This window comes from Lissotriton vulgaris, chromosome 6 (genome assembly GCF_964263255.1).
Source record: "Lissotriton vulgaris chromosome 6, aLisVul1.2, whole genome shotgun sequence".
Lineage (NCBI taxonomy): Eukaryota > Metazoa > Chordata > Amphibia > Caudata > Salamandridae > Lissotriton > Lissotriton vulgaris.
In genome coordinates, this window is record NC_141694.1 from 1,752,021,898 (window position 1) to 1,752,034,745 (window position 12,848).

The window sequence follows — 12,848 nt, forward strand, 5'->3', positions numbered from 1 at the left end:
ACTTGGTGTTCAAGGGGTATATGTGGTATAACAGCTGGCTTAACACGCCCTCTCGAGTCTTTAGCCTTAGACTGCTCGTATCCACGCTACTAGGATAGCTGGTCTATAAGGTTGACTTACAACCAATCACCAATAAGGGTTGCTGGACTGATACATAGTGTTCACTAGAATAGTGACCACTGCATATCAGGCCACCTTCTCACAACCACCACCTGAGGAGAATACAGGTTCTCCAGAACACTGCAGCACGGCTAGTTTTAGACCTTCCCCGAAGATCGCCGTCCTCCCCTTGTCTGAGAAGCCTTCACTGGCTTCCAGTGAAGAAGCGAATCATGTTTAAAACACTTGCAGCCTTATTCATGAAGGGGCCGTTTTGCGAGCCCCTAATAGCGAATCATAGCGATTCGCTATTAAGGACTCGCAAAACGGTAATCATGTAGGAATCGCATAATAAAATGCGATTCCTACTGATTCCTTATTTGCGATTAGCTAATTGCTAATCGCAAATAAGGAATAACTCGCCATTCATTCCTATGGGCCAAAAGGCCCATAGGAATGAATGGGGAGTATTCCTTATTTGCGATTAGCAATTAGCTAATCGCAAATAATATTGCGATTTGAAGGGTGCCAGGGGTGTCCACAGGACACCCTGTAGCACCCCTCAAATGAAATTTCCCACAGGTGTTGCACACACACATGTCCAAAGGACATGTGTGTGTGTAACATGCAACTCAGAAAAATGCATTTAAATGCATTTTTCTGAGTTGACGCAATTTACCGCGAGGTCTGACCTCGCGGTAAATTGCGGCAAGAAATTGCGAATTCGCAAATTTAAATTGGATGTTGAATTGCATTTAAGGAATCTCTAATAGAGATTCCTTAAATGTAATTCCTCACACATTTGCGACATCGCAATTAGCGATTTTTGCATTTGGGATGCTGAATCCCAAATGCAAAAATCGCACTCGCAAAGGGCCGGATTTAGCCTTCATGAATAAGGCTGTGAGTTTGGTTCACAAACAGATGTATGGCAACTGCCCAAAATATTGGTCCCGGAAGCTTACCTGGTACGGTCCCGGCAGGCAACTCAGATCGAGCACTAAGTCGTTGCTTACCCCACTGAGAATACAAACTGCCAGAAACGGGGGTCGTGCTTTTTCCTTTCTTGCACCCTCCCTTTGGAATAAAATGCCCGTGAATTTGCGCACTATTTCTGAACACATCTGCTTTCGCAAAGGGTTGAAGACATGGCTCTTTACTAACTAAGCTGTACTCCTCTCGTCAGAGCTGTTCTGCAAGCGCCATGAGACTCTTTGGACATGATATGTGCGCATAAACAAATGCCTTTGACTTGACTGACTTGATGCACACTAATATTCAAAAAAAGGTGTCCTGGTGCTGTAAATATAACTGTTAGATACCAGAGGGTAAAAGGGAAAAAAGAAAATTTACAACGGAGCAAAGAGCCATATCTTAAGCTTTTCCAGCTTTTTCTTAAAGATAGTGAAGCTTACTTCAGATCTAATAGAGATTGGTAGTTCATTCCATGCCCTATGAGGGAGAAAGTCAAACTCATTGCCCGTAGTTTTGTTGCATTTGTTCATGGAAAGGTTAATGGGAGCAACTCCGCAAAGTGCAACTGACATCCTGAACAGTAAGTAGCAGTCGAACTATCAAAATAACCAATCCCCCCTCCATTCGGTGAACCAAATGCAGACATCTGAAGACGATCTTCTTCTGGATCGGGAGCCAGTGTAGTACTTTTAGTTAAGGTATTATATCACAATAATCTGAGTGTTTCTAGCATATGATCCAATTTTTAGGCCATACAAAAAGGACAAGCTCAGCCAAAGAGGACATTTGAATATTAAAAAGTGTCAGGCTTGGGGTAGATCCCTGTGGTTTGCTCTGATTCCTCAATATTGGCTTAAATGTATGGGACACCAAGATGCTATCTGGAACTATCAGTTAGAAAAGCTACTATCAAGCTCAATACATGGTAACAGAATCTTACATTATGCATATGTTTGATAAGAATAGAATGGGACACAGTCTTGAATGCAGCAGGCAGGTCCAAAAGACCACTACAGCCGAACATCTCTGGACCAGAGACTTACGAAGCCTGTGCACATCCAGTAAACCTGATCTAGGTAGCTTCAAAATTGGAATTCAATAAGATTTTCCAATACTTTGGAGGGGACAGGCAATAAGAAGATAGGCCTACAGGTCGTGAGCAGCTTAGGATCAGCTGTAGGTTTCTTTAAAAGTGGACACATTATTGCTTGTTTTCTTGTCTTAGGTACAATAGCTGAACCAATGGACAAGTTACATAATGTGATGAGGGTTCCGGATAGAGAGCTCTGCTGCTAAAATAAAAAATCAACCTGGGCAGGGATCACATGGAAACCCATATTTTAAAGATGAGCGCATATTTATATAGCCACCGACCTCAAGGACGACCACCTCCTTGATACCAATCAATCTGGATTCACGTCGGACCACAATACAGAAACCTTCATCATTGCTGCCAAGGACGACATCTGGATGAGCATGGATAAAGGTGACCCGCATCTCTCATCATACGGACCTTTCCGCACCCTTTGAACTCATCTACCACCTCTTCCTTTGCAAATGACTGCATGAAGTCATCATTCAAAGACCCACACCTTGCTGAATCTGCTCTTTCCTAACAGGCTCAAGGAGCCTCACGCAGCCCCACCCTGTTCAATCTCTTCATGACACCCCTCGCCAGCACCACCCCCATCCACAGAATCAACATCATCTCGGTAAAAAATTGGGCTGTTGGTTGAGGGGGTGAAACCCTACTCAAGAAACAGTCAAAATCTTGGTCAGGGTGAACGACAAAAAGTCACATAATTAACCTGTGCTTAACCTTCAGGTAGCTTGACACAAAAGCAGTCAGGCTTAACTAAGATGCAATGTAAAGTATTTATGCTGCACTCAAACAGTAATAAAATAGAAAAATACGATACAAGAAAAATCCCACACACATTTAATACATTATTTGATACCAAAATGACAAAAATCCAATGAGTAGAACCAGAGATATGCAATTTCAAAGATTTAAGGTGAGAATAGCGCCTCAAAACTCTGCCATGGTCGGTGCCAAGCTCAGCTGTGAAAGGAGGAGAGTTATATGTGTGGTCAGCTACCCCATCGTGTAAAATGCTCTTAGCTACAGAAATGTCAACCAATAGACATCACAGCCTTGAGAGTTATGATACCTTGTGATGAAGCCACAAAGCCGATCCACCCACTTTCGGTCTAGACCATCACCATTGGGACATGGAATGTGAGGACCATGTATGAGACAGACAAGACAGCCCAAGTAACAGGAGAGATGAAAAATACAACTTAGTCCTGCTTGCCATCAGCGAGACCAGATGGACACAGTCCAGACAGAAACGACTGGATCCAGGAGGAATGTTGGTGTATTCTGGACATGAGGAAGAGAATGTCTCACATACTCAGGGAGTTGCATTGATGCTAACACAAGCAGCCAAAAGAGCTCTGATTGAATGGGATGCCCACGGTCCCAGAATCATCACAGCAACTTTCTGCACAGAGAAAAAGATGACAACGTGAATGTTATCCCCTGTGCACCCACAAATGACAGCAAAGAAGAGGAAAAATAAAATGTTTACAACAGACTCTAGTTCATCTTGGAGAAATGTCTTGAGAGTGATATCACCACACTTGGGGACAAGAATGGAAGCAACAACACTGGGTACAAAGAAGTCATGGGCAACCATAGCCTTAGCGGCATGAAAGAGAATGGTGAAAGGCTTGCAGATCTCTGTGCCCTGAACAGTCTACTGATAGGCCGTAGTGTATTCCCACACAAAAGAATACACAAAGTGGCATGGGTTTCACCAGACTATTCAATAGAGAACCAGATCGACCATGTCTGAATTGACAAGAAGTTTCTGAGGTCCCTGCAGGATGTTGGAGTAATGGGAGAAGTGTAGATGTGGCGTCAGACCATCACCTTGTCGTGGCTAGGCTAAATCTGAAGAAAGTATGGCTGGAACTGACAAACCAACACCCACGATATAACACCACCTTCCTCAAATATGCAGAGAAAGTGATTGAATACACAGTCACTCTCAGTAACAGTCTCCAAGTCCTGCAAGAACTAGAGGATGACTGAGACCCAATAGAAAGTCAGTGAGAGACAAACAGTGACATCAGCCTGCCAGAAGGTAATGGGTCCCATGAAACACCAGCTTAAAGAATAGATCTCCACTGAAACTCTGCACAAAATCCAAGCGAGAAAGGAAAAGAAAGCTGCAGTCAACCACAGCCCAACAAGAGCAGAAAAACATATAGACTATAGGCGTATACACAAAAATCAACAAGGAAACAAAGAGCAGACAAGCGAATCAGCAAGCCATGGAATCTTGAAAGAACTCTACAACATAACAAGAAAACTCTCCGGCATATACAGCAATCCAGGAAGACCTATTGGATACAAAGCTGGGAAGAAAATCATGAGTAACAAAGGCCAACAACGAAGGTGTAGGAGAAATTAAACATCACTACCTTGGACGTTGATACCGTTTCCTGTGAGAAATCCTCGGGATTTCCATAAAACATGATTCCGAATATTGCCTCACGGCCCTTGTATGTTACAGGTCACCGGGGCACTTCAATGCCTCACAACAGCAGGAATTGATCACGGTCATAAATAATATTTCAATCTCGCACAACAGGCTGCTGATATTGGGCGATTTTAATATATGGGACAATGACCAACTACGTACAGCCTTGTATAATATTGTTATGTTATGTTATGTTATGTTATTTATTCTTTTGTATAGCGGTTACTCAAAAAGAGTGTCCCGGCGCTTTAGGTAAGGAGAACAGATTTCAGAATAACACAACACAGATAAAAGAGGTTAAAAAGCAAACAGAAAAAAAAGCGGAACTACTGGCAGACCTATTGGGAAAACAGCCAGGTTTTGAGACCTCTTCTAAAATCAAGGAGAGTAGACGCCCCCCGCAAAGGGAGCGGTAATGAATTCCACATCTGTGGGGCCAACAGACTGAAAGAGCGGCCCCCGAGGCGAGCCCTCTTCACACGCAGAACAGCCGCCAAAAGTAGAGATTCCGACCTCAACAAACGAGTCGGGTGGTAAAAGGTCAGTCTCTTTTGGAGATGTTTAGCTCCCACAGCATGGAGCGCTTTGTAGGCCAAGGTCAGAGCCTTAAAGGCGATCCGTTTGCGGATGGGTAGCCAGTGTAACGTCACCAACAACCCAGAGGCGCTGGTGCGTCTACTTAGGCCAAAGATGGCCCTGGCCGCCGCGTTCTGTGCAACTTGAAGCCTCTGCAGCAGATACTCTGGCAGGCCCAGGTAAAGAATGTTGGCATAATCCAACCTGGAGCCTATCAGAGCCTGCACCGTCAGCCTCCTGTGCTCCTCGGACAAGAGAGGCAGAAACCTCCGCAACATTTTTAACAGGCCGAAGCAGGTGCCGGTTACCCCCAGGATCTGGGCTTTCATCGTCAGCCCCTTGTCCATCTTAACCCCCAAGTTTTTAGCCATGGGAGAAGAGCCGGACGGAGGGAACATGTCGATGGGCCACCAGGCCTGCCAGTTAGGCTCCGTATCGCACCCGAAGAAGAGTACCTCCGATTTGTCGGAATTGCACTTGAGGCTGTTCAGTTGGAACCATGCGAACACAGCCCCAAGGCAATTCTGGATACTCTCCCCGTCAAAGTCAGCCCCTCTCTCGCAAGAGAAGAGGAGCTGGGTGTCGTCGGCATACGACACGATCCGGGCACCAAATGACTCCGCCACCGCCGCCAAAGGGGTCATAAAGATGTTAAAAAGGGTCGGGCTCAATATAGAGCCCTGAGGGACCCCGACTCCCAAAGGCGGCATTACAGCGGTGTCAGATGATGTCCAGATCGTTTGCCGGCGGCCGGCCAAAAAGGAAGAAAACCATTTGAGCACCGTCCCCCGCAGACCAATCTCAAAGAGTCTTGTGAGCAGGCCCTCATGGGGGACGGTGTCAAAAGCCGCCGACAAGTCCAACAACACCAACATGACTTTGCCCCCGGTATCCAACACCCCTTTAATCGTTTCAGAAACCTCAAGGAGCGCGGTCTCGGTGCTGCGATTTGAACGGAAGCCCGACTGGGAGTCATGTAAGATCTCATGGGACTCCAGAAAATTGGAGAGCACCGACTGAACGTGCTTCTCCAGAATTTTTACAAGAGCCGGCAGCAACGAAATTGGCCTGTAATTGGCTGGGGCTTTCGGGTCAAATCCCGGCTTTTTAAGCAACGGGATGACCATTGCCTGCTTTCACACTGGCGGCACCTCTCCCAGACTCAACGAAAGGTTGAGAAGAGGGTGCGCCAGCGGATTAACCACCTCCGCCAATTTACCCAGGAGCTTAGCAGGGCAGGGGTCAAGCGGAGACCCAGATTTTAAATTGCCCATAAGCGCTAGGGAAGCGGAGGCTGGCAGAGATGGAAACTCAGCCAATATGGCGCCCTGCATAACTGGGGGAGGCGTGCCCGCCTCGGGCATCGGCAATGTAACCGGTCCACTCGATAGAAAGGAGTCCTGGATGAGTTTGATCTTGCCTGTAAAAAAACACGCAAGATCAGCCGCCCAGGATTGTACGAGCCCCTCGTCCGAAGCAGTAGTCCGAGGTGAGATGAATTCTCGAACAATGGTAAAGATCTCCTTACTGGAGTTCGAAGCTGCTTCGATTCTCCCCGCAAGATAAACTTTCTTTTCGAGGCGGATGTCTCGGTGGTAAGCTTTAACCACAGCCTTGTAGGCAGACCTGTCCTTGCTGTCATAATGTGCCCGCCACTATATTACTCAATCCTGCCACAATCTAGGGCTGAAACAGTGGATAAATACTCCCACACACATACTAGGAAACACACTAGATTTAATATTTGCGGCAGAAGACCTACTGACCCTAGATAATATTCTTCCAGTAGGTTGGTCAGATCATCACCTCCTCAGGTTTAAAACCCACATCCCGACCCACACAGGATCCACAAGGTCACAGGCCAAAACCTTCTTAGGTCGCGACTGGAAGAACCTGATGAAGAGGAAAGAGGAAGGAAAACTCGATCTACGCCAGGCTGGGGCCTCGTTCAAAATAGAGAATGATGTCACTACAAACTATCTCTCTTTTTGCCACGAGATAACTAAGAAACTTGACGCCATCATCCCGCTGAAAACAATTAGGAAAAGGGGAAAACCCTCCGCACCCTGGTACACGGACAAACTGAAAGAACTGAAAAACACCTGCAAAAAGGCGGAGAGGCTCTGGAGGAAAAATTACTCAGACCAGGAGAAAGTGCGATGGAGGCTCACCATTGCACAATACAAGAAGGAAATAAATATAGCCAAAACAAGCCATTTCGCAGAGGTAATCCTCAAAAGCTCCAATAAATCCTGTGATACTTTCACGCTCATCAGAGAGCTTTCCCATCCCGCTTGTGCTGATAGCCAAATCAAGCCCCCACAAGAACTCTGTGATGGCCTAGCAGTGTTCTTTCAGGAAAAAATCAGTAAAATTATAGAGGGAATGAATAGCAAATCTATCTCCTCAATGCAAGATAACAGCAATCAAGCGAACAAAGATGAGAAGGTGGAATATGTTACAAACCCCTTTTCAAATGCTATTCTGGAAAATTTTGTGGTTCCTTCGGAACAGGAATTTCTAAGAACAGCTCTTGATACGTCATCAGGCTCTCCTCTAGACCCTCTTCCCCATAGAATAGCCAAGAAATTCGAGGATGACATTCTCCCAGCCCTGCATCAACTATATAATCAGTCTCTTTGCACAGGCTCCGTGCCAAATAACTGGAAACTGGCGATTGTCACCCCGCTATTAAAAAAAACAAACCTGGACCCAAACTGCCAAAAGATCTACCAACCTATATCCCTTTTACCATATCCAATAAAGATCATAGAGAGATGGGTCAGCAGATCCCTAGCCCTCGTCCTAGAAACCAACAACATTTTGGAAGAGGAGCAGTTTGGTTTCAGACCAGTTCATGGAACGGAGTCAGCTCTGTTGACAGTCATGGATGACCTGCGAATGAGGGCGGACAGGGGAAAATCAGCAATTCTGATTCTGCTTGGCCTGTCCGCCGCTTTCGATACGGTGAACCATGGCATCCTGATAGAAAGATTAAGGAACATCGGAGTTGGAGGTGTCGCACTCGACTGGTTCCGCTCTTACTTGACGGACAGATGGCAGGCAGTAGCTATTCCTCCATACCAATCAGAGTTCATCAAAGTCCCGCACTGGGTCCCACAGGGGTCTGCCATCAGTCCCATACTTTTTAACATTTATATGCAACCCCTGATGCGGATCATCAAAAGCCATGGCATCAGCGTGACAAACTACGCAGATGATACTCAGCTGATAATCTCGCTTGATGGAGCTCAAGCAAACTCACTGGAAACTTTCCACACCTGTATGCCGGAAATGTCACTCTGGCTCAACCAGAACTGACTACAATTTAATAGTGAGAAAACTGAAATACTGCACTGCACAGTAGGAAAAATCCCCAAAAGTTTACCATTAGACTTTTGGCCTCAGCTGTTAGGGGACTCGCCCACCCCAGTGAACTCAGTAAGAAATCTTGGAGTCACTATTAACAACAAACTGAGCCTAGAGACCAACGTCAATAAGCAGGTCAGCTGCTGTTTCGCCCTACTAAGAGGACTCCGAAGGCTGCTACCTCTCCTGCCCCCACAGACTAGAGCCGACATAGTCAGGAGTACTATCCTCAGCCGCCTGGACTACTGCAATGCCCTTTTGCTGGAATCCCCCGCTTATCTTATTTCCAGACTTCAAAGTGTCCAGGCGGCAGCAGCCAAACTGGCACTCTCTCGTGAGCGAAGATCTTCTACCACTCTTGCCCTGGCTGACCTACACTGGCTGCCCATACATCAAAGGATCTGCTTTAAATCCCTATGTATTGTCTTCAGGGCAGTTCACGGGCTAGGCCCCCAACCACTTCAGAACAAATTCAATTGGTATGAGCCCACCCGGTCTCTTCGATCCTCATCTTTAAACTTCATTAGCATTCCTAGGATCAAGAAAGCCACCTGTGGGGGACGAGCTTTCAGTATAGCTGCAGCCCACTTATGGAACAACCTCCCTATCGACATTAGAAAAACTAACGAATTTATGACCTTTCGTAAAAAGGTCAAAACTTGGCTTTTCCCAAAAAATCCTCAAAAAATCCACCAAAATAAATAAACCTATTCTGATCAGCACCATGTCCACTCTCCTGTCCCCACAGAGATCTTGTCTATATGTACTTTAGCGCCAGGATGCCCGTAGGGTTACAGAGCGCTCTACAAATGCTATAAATAAATAAGCTGTGTGGAGCACTTTGAAGAACTTTTGAACCAGCCCATGCTTTAGTCTCCACGGACATATAAGCAGCTGACAAGGACTTGCCCAACTTGCCAATTGACTTCAGCAGTCAAAACAAGGAAGAATTACGGCAAATCATCAAACATCTGAGAAATGGTAGGGCAGAAAAGCGCCCTGAGACCTTTTTTGGTGAATTGCGCACTATACAAAAGCATTTGACTTATGACTTTATGACTTAGAAGGACCCAACAATATTCCTGCAGAGGCACTGAAGGCAGACATTAAAAACATCCGTAGACAGCCACGGTCCGTATAGGGCGTGCCACTGGTCGGTGACGTGAGGTGATGGAGGGGCAGGGTGGGAGGTTGTAAAATGCAGCATACAAACGATTTCAGGTAAGTAACGAAAAAATTAATGAAACGAAAAATGTGATGCACACGCGCAACAAAATTCGTTTTTTTTTCCGTTACTTACCTGAAATCGTCTGTATGCCGCATTTTACAACCCCCCACCCTGCCCCTCCCCACCTCACCGCCCGGTGGCACGCCCTATACGGGTCGTGGATGTCAGTAGACATGCTCTGCCCCATGTGTTGAAGGGTCTGGGAAGAGGAAAAGGTGCCATCAGGCTGGACGGAGGGATATCTCTTTAAGATCTTCAAGAAGAGTGACTTGATTAACTGCGTAAATTACAGAGGGATAACTCTTCTATCAACCCCAGGGAATGCGTTCAACAGAGTCATCCATAAACTGGATCATTAAGATATCCACCAGAAGGAGAAGAAATGAAATCCAGTGGACACCTTGAACGCAGCTCAACAACCTGGGCTTTGCAGGTGACTTTGCGTACACATCTGCAGATGCAAGAGAAGAACAACAAGGTGGCAGCGACATCAGCACAACTTGGCCTCACTGGGGAAAAATCACGATCGTGGCACGGCCAGCACAACTGCCAGTCACTCTTGCAGGCAATGCACTGGGAGAGGCTGTGGCCAAAACCTACCTGGGCAGTGTCATAGACAAACGGGGCAGCATACACGCCAATATGAAGGCAAGAATCGGCAGGGCAAGGGTTTTCTTCATTCAGCTAAAGAACATCTGGAGCTCCGAGCTCCTAAAGCAGCAAACCAAGATCAGGCTTTTTAACAATAATGTGAAATCGGTTCTTCTGTAAGGGGCAGAAACTTAAAGGACAGCAGCAACCTCTGCCAACAAAAGTCCAGACCTTCATTAACATGTGCCTGAGGAAAATCCTCCAAGTCCGCTGGCCAAACACCATCAGCAACAATGACCTTTGGCAGCAGACTTTTCAACTCCCTGCTTATGAAGAAGTCATGAAAAGGATAGTTCACACCCTCCGCAAGCCCACTTCAAACACCACAAGGATTCCCTGACCTGGAAAACTCTAGGAAAAAGGAAAAAAGGAAGGCCAAGAAACACCTAGTGATGAGGCCTCATGATTGACTGCAAGGAGATGGTTTACAACTGGAGTCAGAGTGAATCGAAAGCTCAGGACAGAGGTGGCTGGAGGGTCGTGGTTTGATGGCCTATACCCCAGGAGGAGTAGTAGGCATAAGTTAGTTAAGTGCCTAAAAGCACAAAGCGCCACTCGTGTTTATCTGGTAATGCAATACCAGTGAAAGTCACAAGTTCAGGCCGATTGCGATGGAGAGCAGGCCGGATCCAGCTGAAAAAACTACCTTCTAAAGTCCATGCGAAGAGTTCAGTTTGAGGTGGAAGGGCTGTGAAGAGCAGGGAGAGCGTTGCAGATGGTAGTCACTGTAGCATACGGAGCAGGCCGGCTGGAGGATCCTGTTGGAGGTCAGCAGTGGCTGATGATATTATAGCGCGAAGTGCAGATCTGTTGCCAATTATCACTGGCAGCCGTTGCAGTGCGAAGAATTGTGTTTACCAGAGCTTCGCATTGGCAGCCTGTGTGGACAGCAAGATTTTCGCAGGAACTGGCACGTTTCTAAAGAGGCCTAAACTTCTGGATTTCTTCTGTTCTTTAAGGAGGAGCTCAACTGGTGCCACTCCAAGGGTCCATGACCTAGGGAACATCTCTTGGGGATCAGGAACTCCCCCCGGCAGAGAACAGCAGGGCTTACTCGGGTCTAGTTGTAGGTCAATTTTCAGCAGACTAGCTAGGCAGATTCAGAGAGGCCTCTGGAGCTTGTTATTTCCCTGTAGCTAAGAACAGGAGGTCAGTCGGCTGACCCTTGGAGTTCCTTCAGCCTGGGATAAACGGAGCAGGTCTGGTCTTCCCTCTCAGAAAGCAGGGCGGCTGTCCCTCAAGCAGCAGGGCAGTCCTCTGGCAGCAGGGCAGTCCTTCTTCCCATTAACTTCCATATGTGCAGGAGTGTTCTGTTGAGTGGCTCTGGAGGTCCAGTATTTATACCTGGTGCCATCCTTTGGAGGGTGGGAACTCCCTGTTCTACCCCCACATCACATTCTGGAGTGTTCTTCCCCCTCCCCTGGCAAGGCTTCAAACTGTCTGGGGTGACAAAAGGCAGTGCAAGCCTGATGTTAGATTCCTTTATGTGTGCAGAAAGGAGACGTCTTTTGAAGTGCAAGTAGTGCTGGTCACAGTACCTTCCAATCATCCTTCCAGGATGGCCCATTCTGTCCACACCTAAGTCCCTTTTGGGTTACTGTCTGGAAGCAGTACACAAATCCCAATAGCAGAGCCATTCACAGTCATTTGACTCAGGACACTGGCAGAAGGCACAAATGGTTGGGACAAGAAAATGCGAACTTTCTAAAGGGGTAATTTTCTGAATTTAGGCTTAAAATCAGATTTTACTATTAACCCCTCCCATGCTCATGACGGGGCCGCTCCGTCATGAGCATCGGCTGAGCTGTGCTCATGACGGAGCGGTTCCGTCATGGCCCTGCCGCCGCGCCTGCGCGGCGCTGATTTCGCGCCTGCGCCCCGTGTTCTATTGGGCGGGCGGGGCCATGATGGAACCGCTCCGTCAGGAGCACAGCGCAACCGCGGCTCGTGACGGAGCGGCTCCATCACGAGCATGCGAGCGCCGCTCGCCCCCCCCGCACCCCCAGCGCTGCGGCGGAATTGCCGCCGCAGCGAAGGGGTTAAAGAAGATTTTAAATTACAATTAATTTGAGCGTAAACAGTACATCTCTATCTGCTCCTAATCCAAGGTTATCACCTACTAAATGTAATTAGGTAAACCAGAGTTAGTCAATTTGAGACATAGGCCTTACAACAGTCAAAAACGACTTCAGGAGTTTTTCACTGCCAGAACATGTAAAACTTCAGAACACATGTCCTACTTTTGAATACAATGCAATCTGCCTTTTGAGCCTTTAGGGTCTACCTTAGCGATGACATATACATGTTAAAGAATTAAATAAGGATGGTTTAAGCTGTGCAAAAGGTTTATTTTGGTATGTTGAAATGGCAGTTAAAAACTTCACTACAGTCTGCTGTGGCAG

The 12,848-nt window shown here is 46.9% G+C and overlaps 1 protein-coding gene across 2 annotated transcripts in view; it reads left to right on the plus strand.

The window, feature by feature from the left end:
- Nucleotides 1-12,848, plus strand: part of LOC147709416 (xanthine dehydrogenase/oxidase-like) — a 736,168-nt gene that overhangs the window by 276,282 nt on the left and 447,038 nt on the right. The gene's annotated exons all lie outside the window — the stretch shown is intronic.